The 14,414-nt window shown below is 39.6% G+C and overlaps 1 non-coding gene across 1 annotated transcript; it reads right to left on the reverse strand.

The window, feature by feature from the left end:
- Positions 1-7,904: 7,904 nt before the first annotated feature.
- LOC125174225 (U6 spliceosomal RNA) lies at positions 7,905-8,009 on the reverse strand. Its single transcript, XR_007155347.1, has one exon. It is a non-coding gene; the product is annotated as a U6 spliceosomal RNA (small nuclear RNA).
- Positions 8,010-14,414: the final 6,405 nt, after the last annotated feature.

The raw sequence follows: 14,414 nt of genomic DNA on the forward strand, positions 1-14,414 counted from the left end.
AGTCCACTGAGGTCCCCCTAGAAAGGTTCCAAATCCTCCATGTATGAGAGAATTGGTTGAGCAGATTCTTTTACCACATTCTGTGAGTTCTTTTTACCAAAAATAGAAATCATTTGAAGGAAGTTTCACCTACTTTCTCTGTCCCACTGCCAGTTTGAAAACAAGCTGAACCTCACTTGACATGGTTGTAGATGCCAATGAACATGTATATTTTGAGTTTATACCCCAGAGTGTGATTCAATATAATTCTGGCCAGGGCAATGTAACTTGTAGGCATGGAGACCTAGAGTTTGAATGGCTCAAGCTTCTGCTTTGTGCATGTGCGCGGGCGCATATGTAACAGAAAGCAATACCATCTGACTAAATGGTAGGCTTAGTGCCAGATGCCACTCCAGCTGAGACAGGCACACAAGCCAGCAAGCTAACCTCAGCCTCCACTTCCTCCTCCTCCAAGAATCTATTAAAAGACAGAAAAGGACTGTTTAGCATCAGAGAGTGGGACATGAAGCTCAAGAGTATGTTCTCCAGTGTCAGAAACGCAGCAGCTGCAGCCCCATTTGAATGACAATCCTTGCTGCTGCGGGGGGGGGGGGGGGGGGGCAGCACATCCCAGAAGTCAGAGAGGGAAATGGCAGGACTTCCAGGATGTGGAGATGAGACAGAAGTGGGACAAGGAGCTCATTATAGAGCCTGGAGACAGCTGCAGGGAGGAGGAAACCTTCTATGCTGCTGTTGGTCCGTGTCTGTCCTCTGTCTATCTCTGAAAATGTATAGCTTGATGCTGTTAGGTAAAACTTAGAAAAAGTAAGGGAAGTGACAAGGATGAAGGCTTTGAGCCATGCTGCAGAAGAGGCAAAAGTCCCAGGGGCTCCGAAGTTTGCCAGTTCTTCCTAATGTTTGCCTTTATAGACACAAAGTGAATTGTTTATCAAGTGAAGAGTATCTTTACATTAAATATACATTATAGAAATTTTCACACTTAAAAGCACATACTAGAATGTATAACAAACTTCTGTGTATCCACTATGCAAACCTACTGAGTACTTGCACATCTACCATACTTGTGTCATTTTTTTAGAAGAAATAAATATTACAGATACAGTTCAAGCCCCCTGTGTATCACGTCTCCTCTGCTGTGTTCTCAGAGGCAACTGCAATAGTTCCTGCATTTGGTGTGTATCTTTCCCAAGCACACTTTAAGCTTTTATACATGCTTAATATACACAAATAATCTATAGTTTTTGCATGTTTTTACTTTTAATAAAAATAGTATTATAGCATATATGATATATATGTATATTTTATATATGTTTATATATATATAAATGGTTTTCATATATATATATGGTTTTCAACCTGCTTTTTTGTATCTTATGTTTTGAGAAACTTCCTGTATTGGTATCTAGAACCTTAATTCCTACATTTTAACTTTTGTATGGTATTCTGTTTTATGAATATACACAGTTAAACTGGAGACTGGACATTCATTAAATATTGAAAAAGGTATTTTACTGTTGGGGCACCTGGGTGGCTCAGTCAGTTAAGAATGCAACACTTGATTTCGAATCTGGTCATAATCCCATGGTTTGTGAGTTTGAGCTCCACGTCGGGCTTTGCATGGAGTGTGGAGCCTGTTTGAAATTCTCTCTCTCTCACTCTCTCTCCCCTCTCTCCTCTCTCTCTCTCTATCCCTCCCCCACTTATGCTTTCTCTCTCTCAAAAATAAATAAACTTTAAAAAATTGTGTTTTTTTTTTACTGTATTTTACTGTTTCCTATGCTTCATACTGTTTTATGCTCTGAGTATATAGGAGTGAATAAATAGACAGTTTTCTGCTCTCATGGAATTGACCCTCATGGAAGGGGAGAGTGAAGAGGAGAGGAGATGCAAATTTAGAAAGCCTCTTGGGGGCACCTGGGTAGCTCAGTCAGTTAAGCGTCCTACTTTGGCTCAGGTCATGATCTCGTGGTTCATGAGTTTGAACCTTGCCTTGGGCTCTGTGCTGACAACTCAGAGCCTGGAGCCTACTTAAGATTCTGTGTCTCCCTCTCTCTCTGCATCTCACCTGCTCACCCTCTGTCTCTCTCTCTCTCTCAAAAATAAATAAACAATAAAAAATTAAAAAAAAAAAAGAAAGCCTCTTGGAGGAAGGCCTTTCTGAGTTGGAAAGTTTTGAATGAAACCAAGTGGTTTCTAAGTTTTTGTCACCATAAAAAATGCTGTAGTCATGTGGTCTGACACAGCATAAACAATGCTGTAGGCACATATCTGTGACCACTGTGGGTATCTCTTTGTGAAAGTAAAGACACACATTCCTGGGCAGGGTTGTGTAACATTTTTTGTGTATAGAAAATGAAAAAATATATATGGCATACTTATGGAATCAGGTGAGTATCCAGAAAGAACCAACACAAGACTTCAAGCCACTGTCAGCCCCTCCCTCCCCACCTGTCCCCAAGGCTCCAGGATCAAAGTCCCAGCACACAAGTGACCTGTGCAGAGCTCACAGTGCCATCTGTGGGAAGTCCTGCTCTAGGATGGAAATCCTGGACAAAGGAGTGGAAGTATCTTCAACCTTAGGAGATAATGCCAACTATGTCTTCCCCAAAGTGGCTTTACCAATTTACACTGCCCTTCAACAGCACACAAAACTTTCCATTTCATCATTTCACCAGAAGGTGACATTATGAACTTTTAAAATTTTGCCAAATCTGTTTATATTTGCTTCTCCATAATTATTTTTCACCTTGAACACCCTTTTTTTAAAAAGTTTATTTATTTATTTTGAGAGAGAGAGAGAGAGAGAGCGCATGTGTGCTCACACATGCAAGTGGGGGAGGGGCAGAGAGAGAGGTAGAGAGAATCCAAAGCAGGCTCCACACTGTGCAGAGCCCAACAAGGAGGTTCATTCTCATGGAACCATGAGATCATGACCTGAGCTGAAATCAAGAGTTGGACGCTTTAATCAACTGAGCTACCCAGGAGTCCCTGAACATCTTTTCATAAAGTGATTGGTCAATGTTGTTTCCTGTTCTGGTATTTATATCTTTTTTCTCCATTTTTCTACTGTGCCATTAGTTTTTTTCTTATTAATGTCTGGAACTACTTTATATAATCCAGTTACTAATCTTTTGTCAGTTGTATGCAGATATCACCTCCCAGTCTGTGGCTTGTCTTCTAATTCTGCTTATTAGTACTTTTTGTTCTGAGGACATCTTAAACTTTGTTGTAAAATCTGGTCATATTTTCTTTTAGGATTTGTGCATTTTTGTCCTGTTTAAGACTCCTTCCCTGTCTTGAGGTCATGTGGTAGTCTTGCATATTTTCTTATGAAAATTTTCCTGTTTGCATCAAAGGCTTAACTTTGTCTGGCATTGATTTCCTGAGATTCATATTAATGAGGTTTATTTATTTATTTTTTTGTGGTGACTACTGGTCCTGGGACCACTTACTGAATTGTCCTTCATTTCCCCATTGGCTTACAGACCACCTTCACAGGCATGCAAGCCTTCCTTTTTCAATGTATGCTCCTTTATTTGAGAAAAAGTTCCTGAGAGCAACATGTAGCACCTTGATATGAGGTTTCTTGATGGCCTGTGAGTTGGCTCTTGTGCTGCCCGACACAACAGCCAGGAGAAATGCCAGTGCTGGAGGGGATCTCTCTTTGAGCATTTATGACTTGTGGTGATTTAACTTTGGGAGAACTTTTTGACTCAAGACCTATTTAAAAAATTTAAGTGAATTAGTCATACCAAAGCTCACGTGCTATTATCATGCGCTCCAGCCTCAGAACTTCAGAATGAATCTCAGCCAAGATACAGTGCGTGCCCTGTAGTTCTCTACAGACTAGAGCCAACCATCAAATTTCATATATTCCAGGTTTGAGAAATGTAATTAGTTGACCTACAGTAAACACACTTTATCACTTATGGGTGTTTTGCTCTGTTTCCTGCAAACTGTGAGACACGTGCATTATAATCCTCATACATTATTAAAACAGTTTGTTTTCTTAAAAAAATAGCTTGCCAGAATAATATTGGAATTAAACCAGAAATTCAACTTTCTGGACTTAAAAATGGCACAAATCCAAACCAAGATTCAGAAAAAAAAATAAATGAAATAACAACCCTCAGCTATTTAAATTAATATACCACCACCACAACAAATTAGCAATTTGAAGAAAAACTTCACAATAACCTTACGGTAGAGGTTTCTGTTAGTGGAAATACCATGGAAATGGTAACAAAGGAAAAGAGAGTGGAATCAATCCTTTACTGGACACCTAGTATCAATCAGTCACCACAGAAAGCACTTCTATATATCCTGTGCCATTGAAAACTTATCACAGCCCTCAGACAAATTTTAAATTTTCCACTTTAAGGATGAGAGATAATTTTTTTTTTCAACGTTTATTTATTTTTGGGACAGAGAGAGACAGAGCATGAATGGGGGAAGGGCAGAGAGAGAGGGAGACTCAGAATCGGAAACAGGCTCCAGGCTCTGAGCCATCAGCCCAGAGCCTGACGCGGGGCTCGAACTCACGGACCGCGAGATCGTGACCTGGCTGAAGTCGGACGCTTAACCGACTGCGCCACCCAGGCGCCCCAAGGATGAGAGATAATATTTAAAAATCTTGGTAAACCCGTCAAAGGTGCAGAGCTGGTAAGCAGTAGTGTAGGGATCCAGATTCAGATCCAATGTTGCCCAATGGCTTTGCTCATCCATTCTCCACCATGGTTTCTGATTCTAGCCCTTGGCTGTGTTACTGTGAGGAGAGTCATTCAAATAGCCTCATTCGTTTCAGGACCAGGAATCAAGTTGAAGCTTGGGACCGGAAATGCGTGACATCTCCGAGGCTGTCGTAAGTTTCCTCTGGAGTAGACCCAACCTCTGGCTGACCTCAGAACCACCCAGCCTCTGACCTGACACTCAAAATTCACCCAGAATTGTGGCATCCTGTCATCCGGTCATCTTTAAGCTGGGTCAGTGTGACTCCATTCCATATTATAAGCCCCATGATCCTCCCCAAATCTCAAGGGCCAGATATACATTGGGATATAGGATGTTGAGTTTTAGGAAAATAACATAAATAATAAAAATAATAAACAACAAAAAATAATACCAATTATTGCAGAAGACGTCTACAGGTGTGAGGCAGCAACTTGTAACCTTATAATTATATTGGGATTTCTGATGTGGAAGAAATGAATATTTGTATTAAATAGGGTAAAACAAGAAAGTAAATAGGACTGTCAGTTCAGGTAAGACTTTGCTGCTATATGAGTTAGAAAGACTTTTGGTGTAGAGTTTTGAGGATTTCAGAATTACAGATTCTGTGCCTGTTTTTTTTTTTGTTTTGTTTTGTTTTGTTTTGTTTTTGTTTTTGTTTTAAACAGGATGCTTCTGGAAAACTATACTGTTACCATTTTCAGGGGAGTAAAAGAGTAAATATGACATAAACCTTAAATCATATTTTGCTGTCAACAAAACTTTTCACACATTATTTCACCCCCAGAGTAACAATGTGAGAGATTTTTATTCTGTTTTATTGATGAGGCTGTTCAAGTTCAAAGAGCTTGAGAGTCTTGAAGAAAGTCACATAGCCAGAAAATAGTAGGACTGGAAAACACTTACATCCTCTGAACTCTATATGAAATCTGACCAAATCTATAGGTTCTATTTCCAATTTCGCCCCTTTCTGCTGTGGGACCTTGCAAGCCACTCAAGCAGGAAAAACCCAGTCTCCCTCCCAGTTTCCTTCTTTACTCTCACGTGACTGCCACAGTCACAACACTTCTGAAGCCAGCTATGCAGGGTCTTTTCCCACACTAAGCAATTCTGGAGATAACATCTGATCTCACATGTTAAGGGCCCAGTTAAAGGGGGTTAAGTATTCCCCCCAGTTCCAATACCAATTGCAAGTCTAGGTTGTTACCTGTGCTTCTGACTGATCAGCTATGAATTAGAGGTTCCTACTACCCCCTCTTTATATTTGATTAATTTGCTAGAGGGGCTCACAGAACTCAATAAAACAATTTACTTACTATTTATAAGCTTCTTATAAAAGTATATGATAAAAAGATACATATGATGGTAGAGATGCAGAGCAAGGTCGGTAGAAAGAGACCTAGAACTTCCATGCCATCTCCCGGCACCTCCGTGTGTTCACCAACCCGGAAGCAGACTCACTTCCAACCACATACATTTGGGATTTTTATGAAGGCTTAATCATGTAAACATGATCTATCATGAACGTCTTTTCCAACCCTGCTTCCCTCTCTGGAGAATGTGGGGGTGTGGCTGGAAGTTCCAAGCCTCTTTTTTTTTTTTCCAAGCCTCTAATCATGGCTTGGTCTTTCTGTTGATCAATGCCATCCAGGAGTCTACTCAGAGTCACCTCATTAGAACAAGAGACCCCTATCATCAAGGAAATTCCAAGGGACTTAGGAGCCCTGTGTCAGGAACCAGGAGCCCTGTGTCAGGAAAGACCAAACATTAGAACAAAGGATGGTCCCTGTGCTCTTATCACTTAGGAAATTACAACGGTTTTAGGAGCTCTGTCAGAAACTAGGAACAGAGACCAGTTATGTGTTTTCTATTATCTCATACCCCTAACCCTCACCAAAGTTTGGTTTCCTTGTCTATAACCTAGAGACAATTAGCTTTCTGCCTAATTCAAAAGATTATATAGCACAATATAATCTGTTGTGCTATGCAAATGTAAGATCTTATTACTGTACACCTGCATAGTTTGGCTCAAAATCTGCATATGGCTTTGTCAGGACAAGGAGTATTATCTGTGACTCCCTGGGGAACTCATCGGAACTTATAGAATGGCCCAGAAGGGGACCTGTCCTCTCCTGCTGAGCCTAAGCCCGTAGCCACAGCTGCAAAGTTCTCATGTTTTTTAAACTTTCAGCTGATCCCTGAGCACATTCCATTCCCATGATGTGCAAATTTTAAAGGACATTTGCCTTCAAGCATGCTGGAAAAAATAGATTGAAGCCTCTTTTTTCAGCCTTTGGACCTTGGAATATATAATTCAGGTAATAATATATCACATGTTTTACTGTACATTTCTGTGTAATACAGCAATAGATATTTGGGTGGAAGTTATCTTTCTTTTCAATACAGTTTTCTCAGGACCACGTGTGAAAGCAGCTGTCCCAAAACCTGCTTCGTGGAAAAACTCTTTAAAGGGGTGTCCAGAAAAATGCAAGAAAGATCATTATTATTCCAGAAATTCAATTGAAATATTGACCAAACCAGTTCCCACCTACATATTTTACAAGTTACCACTTGTCCTATAACATCACAGGACAAATTGGGCATGGCTTTATTATCTCAACACTGGAATGATGGAAATATTACACTACACTTGTCATTTACTTCCTTCTAATTTTACACACACACCAAATTTCACAAAAACAAATAATCAATATCTTGTGTGTATGTGTGTGTGTGTTTCTATATATCTATAGTACATATACATATATATGTATTGCATACATGTATCTATTATACATAGATATATGTGTGTAGGTATACATACATTATATGAGTGGTTATTTATTCAACAAACATATATTAATTACCTCATGTGAATCAACTACTTATATGAGGCGTTGGGTATAGAAAAAGAGAATATAACCTAAAATCCTAACCTCCAGCAGACATTCATGAAAATGAGTAATTTGATTAGTAGAAGAGCATTATCACTGTTTTATTGAGAGCCCAAGGAAATCACATATATAGGTATATACTCAATTACAGAATCTAGGACTATAGAGATACTACTTTATATTTTTAAAATATGGAATATTGTTTTGTATATAGTATATGCTTAATTTCTATTTTGTTGATTAATACTGGTTGGTTTAAAAAGTCTGGAATGTGTTCGTCTGGAAAAGTGATCAAACTTTGCATTTGCATATCATCCTGGTGCAGGAGCCATGCTAATGCTCTCCGTGTCATTCCAACTTTAGTTAGACGTGCTGCCAAACGAGCATTCAAACTTTATGTTTGAAGGTAATGCTTCCTGGAGCGATTTCTGTATAAGACCAATCTAAATTAATACTTTTTTTTTTTTTTTTTTTTTTTTTTTTGAGAAAGAGAGAGGAGAATGCAAGCTAGGGAGAGGGGCAGAAGGAGAGGGAGAGTGAATCTCAAGTAGGCTCCACTCCCAGCGTGGAGCCCAAGGGGAAGCGTGATCATAACCCTGGGATCATGACTTGAGCCCAAGTCAAGAGTTGGCCACTCAACTGACTGAGCCACCCAAGTGCCCCTCCCCCGCAAATTAATGTTTTTTAAATCCAGATTGTGCAGACATTATATTGTCTTTTCATTTATTAATAACTTCTTAAATTCCCAAAAAAATAGCAATTATAATTGGCTCACACATGTGAAAGTGTAAATAAAAAGAAAGAAAAGTTACCAATTAAAAATATAGATGTGATTTCAAAATGTTTCAGTCATTTCTTTGCCAACATTCTCACATTCCCGGCCAGTCTTTTGTCTTTGGGGCTGGATATACCAACTCATATCTCTCTTGCTTATTGGAAATTTTTATAGGAGATAAGATGGGAAGAGAGGTTGCAATTCTTTAAAAAAATATTTAAGTGGAGGATTATCTGTGGATTTTAGTGAACCTTGGGTAACTGAAGTTGACTCTGATGGCTGAGACAAAAAAGGCCAGGAGTGTACCTTGAATGGGATAATAGGGAGAGGAATTCTTGAAAGTATTCAGTTAGTGGCCTTGGCTTTTCTTAGCATTATGTGTTGGTAGGGTTGTGTACAGAGACAGAGTTGTCACTATTAATTTCTGTTTATGAGACATTCCAAAGATATTGTCGAATAAAAATAATAAACCAACATTGTTATTTTCAGGTATGTGAGCTGTAAAGCTGACACTTTAGCCCTCTGGCCATTTTTCAAGACATTACCTAATACATAACCTCATAATGATGACTAGAGGGAAACATTTTCAAAAGCACAGTCATAAAGTGCTTCGATAAAGCCCACCCTAGGTCTTGTAGCAAAACCTAGACATGAATGCCTCCTAAAAGGAGTTGGGGGCACCAGATGTGTCTGCCATTGCAGCAGTATCATTTATATCCTTCAAGATTCTCCATTCCACTTTGGGACAGACATCCTGGCGGGTAAACTATGTGACACAAATTTTACCTAATCCTGCCCCAGGGAAGAAAGAGCCTGTTGAGTAGTTACAGCAGATAAAACACTGTTGCCCTCTTTATCTTTATGCAGGAGGAAAATTACCAGCCAATAACCTCACTCTTGTTTTGTGCCTGCCAGAGGTCCAATCCCCTAGAAAGGGGCAGGGGTGGGACACATGGACCCCAGAATGAAAGAATGGCCTGTCAGGACACACTGGGCAACTGCAGAGGGCTGCATTGCTGGCACTTCTGCCAGAATCAGATGTAAAAGAGAGCTGGAGAAGGGACTGTAACTGGCAAGTGCTGGTGTGCAGCTATTTTCTACTTGTACTCAGAGAGTAAAAACTCCATCTGCCTCATAACAATGGCATCCGCAAGAAACATCTCTATGGGCTCAATTTTCTTCAGTTATGACTGGCTTCTTTTTCTTGCTTGCTCATTTCTTATCCTACATCCCACACTTCTGCCCCTGCCATTTCCAATCCGAAGCTCCTGAAGTTATCCAAGATGGTGGTTCTTGACACCAATTGTACATTAGAATCACCTGGAGAGCCTTAAAAAGAATACCTACACCTGGGCCTCATTGTGTACCACTTCTAATTCAGATGGTCCAGGCATATGTAAAAAATCCGCCAATGTGTAGCCAACATTAACAACCATTGACCTAAGGAGTTAGGGCTTTTTAAAGTAAACAATTAGTGGATAGTAATGTTTCTGGATATGGGAGTGTGTGAGATAGATAAATCTGGTGACATTTTGCAGGGTATATTGGAAGGGGAGAAACTGGAGGTGGAAACCATGGGTTTATCAATTCCATCAACATTCGAAGGAGAATCACTCATGGTGGCTGAAATGTCAATGCTGATGAAATGGTTCCACTCAAAATCTTTGTTTAAGCCATATTAGACATTGTGTTTAAATGTCATTTAAAATGTCTTTTGCTTTAAAAGATAAAATACTCTTGGAATGCATTTCTATTGAGGAGGTTGTATAATTGACAATGATTTGTACTTGTAGCTAAGGGAAAGTACTTTGTCTATAAATTCTGGGATTAACTTTCTTTCAAACTAAGGAAAGATGCAGATAGCCTCAAACTTATTCTCCATTTTTATGTTAGATGGTGAGTTTCTCCCTCACATTGTCTGACTGGAGGCTAGTGAGGCTTGTTTTAGTCAGGTTGAAGATGGGGAATATAGAGAATAATCCCATCCATTCACACGGGATCAGAAGCTGTCGGGTTGTGGAAGACACCACTCTGCAAAGGTAGAGAAGATAGAGAAATTGGGAGAAGTTAGTTACAGAACATATTCATGCTGCTGATATGGAAATACAATTACATGTTCATATTGCTCTCCTCTGCAAAATTGAAGCAGAGAGAAAGAAGTGATTCTAATTTGTCAGCCAAGTGCTAGGAAGGTATAATCATTCATTCAATCAATTCATTCTTTTAACAAATTTTTATTGATGTGAAATTTCAGCAACATAAAATTAACCATTTAAAAGAGACAGTAAAAATGTCATTTACTGCATTCAAAATATTGTGCAATAACTACCGCTATCTAATTCTAAAACATTTTTTAGCATCTAAACATTAAGTTACTCTTCAAATATTTAATCATTACCCTATATACAACCCTTTTTGCACCAAGTATAAGAGACTACATAAAGAAAAATAAAACATGGCTTGTGCCCTTAAGATGAAAATTTTTTGTAGGGAGCTTGGCCATTTTCCTCCTAAAATATAAGACAATATATGATAATTTATATAAAAAACATGACACTAACTAAAGGAGAGTTAATTTCTGATTTGTGGATGCCAGTGGGTTTGAGTGTGAAAAACGCTTTGAAGGAGACAGTGTTAGAGATAGGCTTCAAATGATGGGTGGAAGGAGGCAGCATACTTCTGATAACAGGAAAATCATGAGCCAAGGAAAGAAAGGAGAGGCATAAGAAATACTCAGGGAGTGTTGAATGACTACACCTGGATGGGACAGGAGGAACAGAATTTCAGACTGGAAAAGCAGGTTGAGCCAATATCATTCATAGGGACCTTTGAAGAACTGACAGAGTTTTGGATTTTATTTGCTAAGCAATGAACAGCTATTGAATACTTTTTAAGCAGGAAGAAATATAGACAATGCAGTATTTTAGGGAGATAAATGTGATGACTGGGTAAGGATGGATTAGAGAGAAAGAAATTGTCCCTTTAGGTACTTCTAGCCATGCCAAGGGCACTGTTCTATCAGTATGTAAATTAGAGGATAGAGGCTCCCAAGCACCCAAAAGTAAGCTGGTGGTAGCCATAAAAGGTGAAGTTGTTTGTTTGTTTGTTTAAGTAGTGTCCACACCTAACACGGGGCTTGAATTCATGTCCCCAAGATCAAAAGTCACATTTCCTACTGACTGAGGCAGCCAAGCACCCCAAGGATGAGGTTTTAAGGAAGCTCAACCACCACATGTGCTTCTAGTCTAAGAACCAACCTTGGTTGCCTTGTCTTAGAGACTGTCTAAATACTAGGCCAATTTTATTGGTAAATCACAGGGCCAGCTTTATAGGTAAATCATGGTCAGGAAGTTAGTAATTGTCCTTTAGTGATACCTCCTCTAGAGAGTCTAGTCTGGGGAAACATGGGTCTCTACTCAACAGGACCTATCTGAACTTTATGCATGCTATACTGTTGGTAGTTATGGTTATTCAATTGATAAATCAAAAGCTTGTGGTCAGGTGTTCAAAGAATCCTTTAGAACATGGGGTACATAGATTTGCTCCACTGGTCATGTTATTTTCATTCAACAAAAATTTACTGAATACCTACAACGTGTTAGCCCCTCTCCCATACTCACTCAAAAGGCTCTCACAGGGCAGAGAGAGAATATCAAGTCCATTTGCACCATTTCCCTAAACTACAGATGACAGATACATGGCATATTTGCCTCCACCACTGAGCCCAGGTGGTCATCGCACAGCTTCCCACTCACAATCTTCCTCAACACAGAGCTGCAGGCAGCCTCCACATACACTGAGTAGAGGGGGCCTATGGTATGTAATCACTTATTCACATGCCTTCCTTGAAATGAGTAATCTTTTCTTGCTTCTAATGTTAAAATGCCTAAACCAGAGCAATACTGCTTTATCCCTGCCTTCAATGTTAAGTGTTTGCCTTGTCTGGGCCTCCTTTAAGCTAAGAGACTTGCCAAAAAAACCATATATTTAGTCTCTCTTTGATATCCTTGCTAAATACTCCATGTTTATCTACTATTTTTTAGGGTCAATAAAATGTGTAGGATTAGAAAGGGTCTTATGTGACTGAAAAGTTTCACTGGAGACTTCTAGATGCAATGATATTCGAAGATGAGTTTCACCTGGGTATTTTTATGACTCATCCTCTTACCTGCTGGCAGCCCTCAGGCTTCGAATAGTCCTTCTCTCTTCCACCGGTGTCCTCAGCCCTCAAAGTCCCTCTCAAGGACACCCTTCCCAAAGTTTGGCATCTGGGCCACAAGGAAAATTTTATCTTTGCCCTTCAGTTGTGGAAGTATAGGCTTGTCTTACCTCAAATCTGTCCCTTCCCTCTGCCACCAAAAAGAAGAAACTCCAGATATAGCCTTGTTCATTGACCTTCTTCTTCTTCTTCTGCTTCTGTTTCTGCTTCTGCTTCTTCTGCTTCTCCTCCTCCTTCTTATTCTTATTCTTCTTTTTTTAAGTAGGTTTCATGCCCAGCATGGGGTCCAATGTGGGGCTTGAACTCATGACCCTGAGATCAAGACCTGAGCTGAGATCAAGAGTTGGACACTTAACCGACTGAGCCATCCAGGTGCCCCTGACATTCTTTTGGAAAGAGTCAAATTCCAGTCCTCACTTCTTCTATGTGTTCATAGGTCAGATTCTCTCAGAGTTCCTCCTGAAGCCATCCCTCACCTGGATCAAGATGAAGGGTTAAGTGCCCCTGATGTCCTCCATGAGTGGGGAAGGATGAATGTTCAGTACACCAATAATTACCCCTTTAAAGTCTTATCATTAAGCCTTTTAGCCCCCGAATGAATTCTTGGCCATATCTTCTATAGACTGGAGGTAGATGAGGGCTGATCTTGGCAGAATAAGTATTACAGTCTCCAAGTGTGTGTCCTGCAGAGGTGGTTTAGTATCTGCTTTAGGCTACTGTATTTTTATCTCTGAAAATTCAAGACAACAGGAAAAGTTATGTCCCATTACATTTCTAATTTTTGTGTGAATTGAAGTTCACACAAAATTTGCAAACTACATGTCTACAATCCCTTACTTGAAACTTCTTGGAACAGGTAAGTTTCAGAGCTCATGATTTTTCATATTTCATATGAATTGATGATGTGATCACATTTCATATGATGTGATGAGACACATCATAGATTATGGCACACCCCCCGTAGGATCAGGGGCAGCAGTACTCCATAATCAAATTCAGCAAAATATGTACATATTCACTCAAAGTAGGGTGAATCAAAATGACAGAAGGCCTCTTGTTAGTTCTAGTCAAGTCTGGGCACCAAATGACTTGTTGCCTGAAATCATGCTCTGGTTTCTCTCTTCCTTCTATTCTCCAGCTTTCCACCAATGACTTCCATTGGCCACTAACCAGCATGTGAGAGAGCTTGAGAAGTCTATCCCTATGGAGTGAGCCTCCCTAGGGAGAGAGCAGAGGAGGGAAGGGCCAGAAAAATGATGTGAGGCAAGCAAGTCTGGGAAGGCACACTTACCTATTTCATTCAGGCCTTCCCTTTCAGGTGTCTACCATCCCTGATTTTATGATCCATCCCTCTGCCCTTTCTGTCACCAACATCTCTTCTCAGCTAACTCTAAATAGAGACCAGCATTGAATTGAAAACTAGATAATCTGGGTTCTTATTAGGGGTCTTCAATCATCTCTTACTGTAACTAAAGTGCCTACAATGAGTGAGAGTGCTTTTAGAAAATGCACATAATAATTTTACATCATAAGAAATGTCAGAGGGTTGAATCTATGTGAATCAAGTATATCTAGTAAAGGTTTGACTCAAAGATTCAATGTGAATCAGAATGAAGGATATATTAAGTAGTAATTGATAATTTAGAGATTACTGGAAAAAAGTACCATGACCTCTCTAAACATTTGGTTAAGTCTTTATATGACAGAGACAAAAAAAATCACTAATAAATGCATATTCATAATGTCCTTCCACCAAAAGAGGTCATGCTGTTCTTGGCCTTCTGCTGTTCAAATCTGG

The sequence above is a fragment of the Prionailurus viverrinus genome, chromosome C1 (genome assembly GCF_022837055.1).
Source record: "Prionailurus viverrinus isolate Anna chromosome C1, UM_Priviv_1.0, whole genome shotgun sequence".
NCBI classification, from domain to species: domain Eukaryota; kingdom Metazoa; phylum Chordata; class Mammalia; order Carnivora; family Felidae; genus Prionailurus; species Prionailurus viverrinus.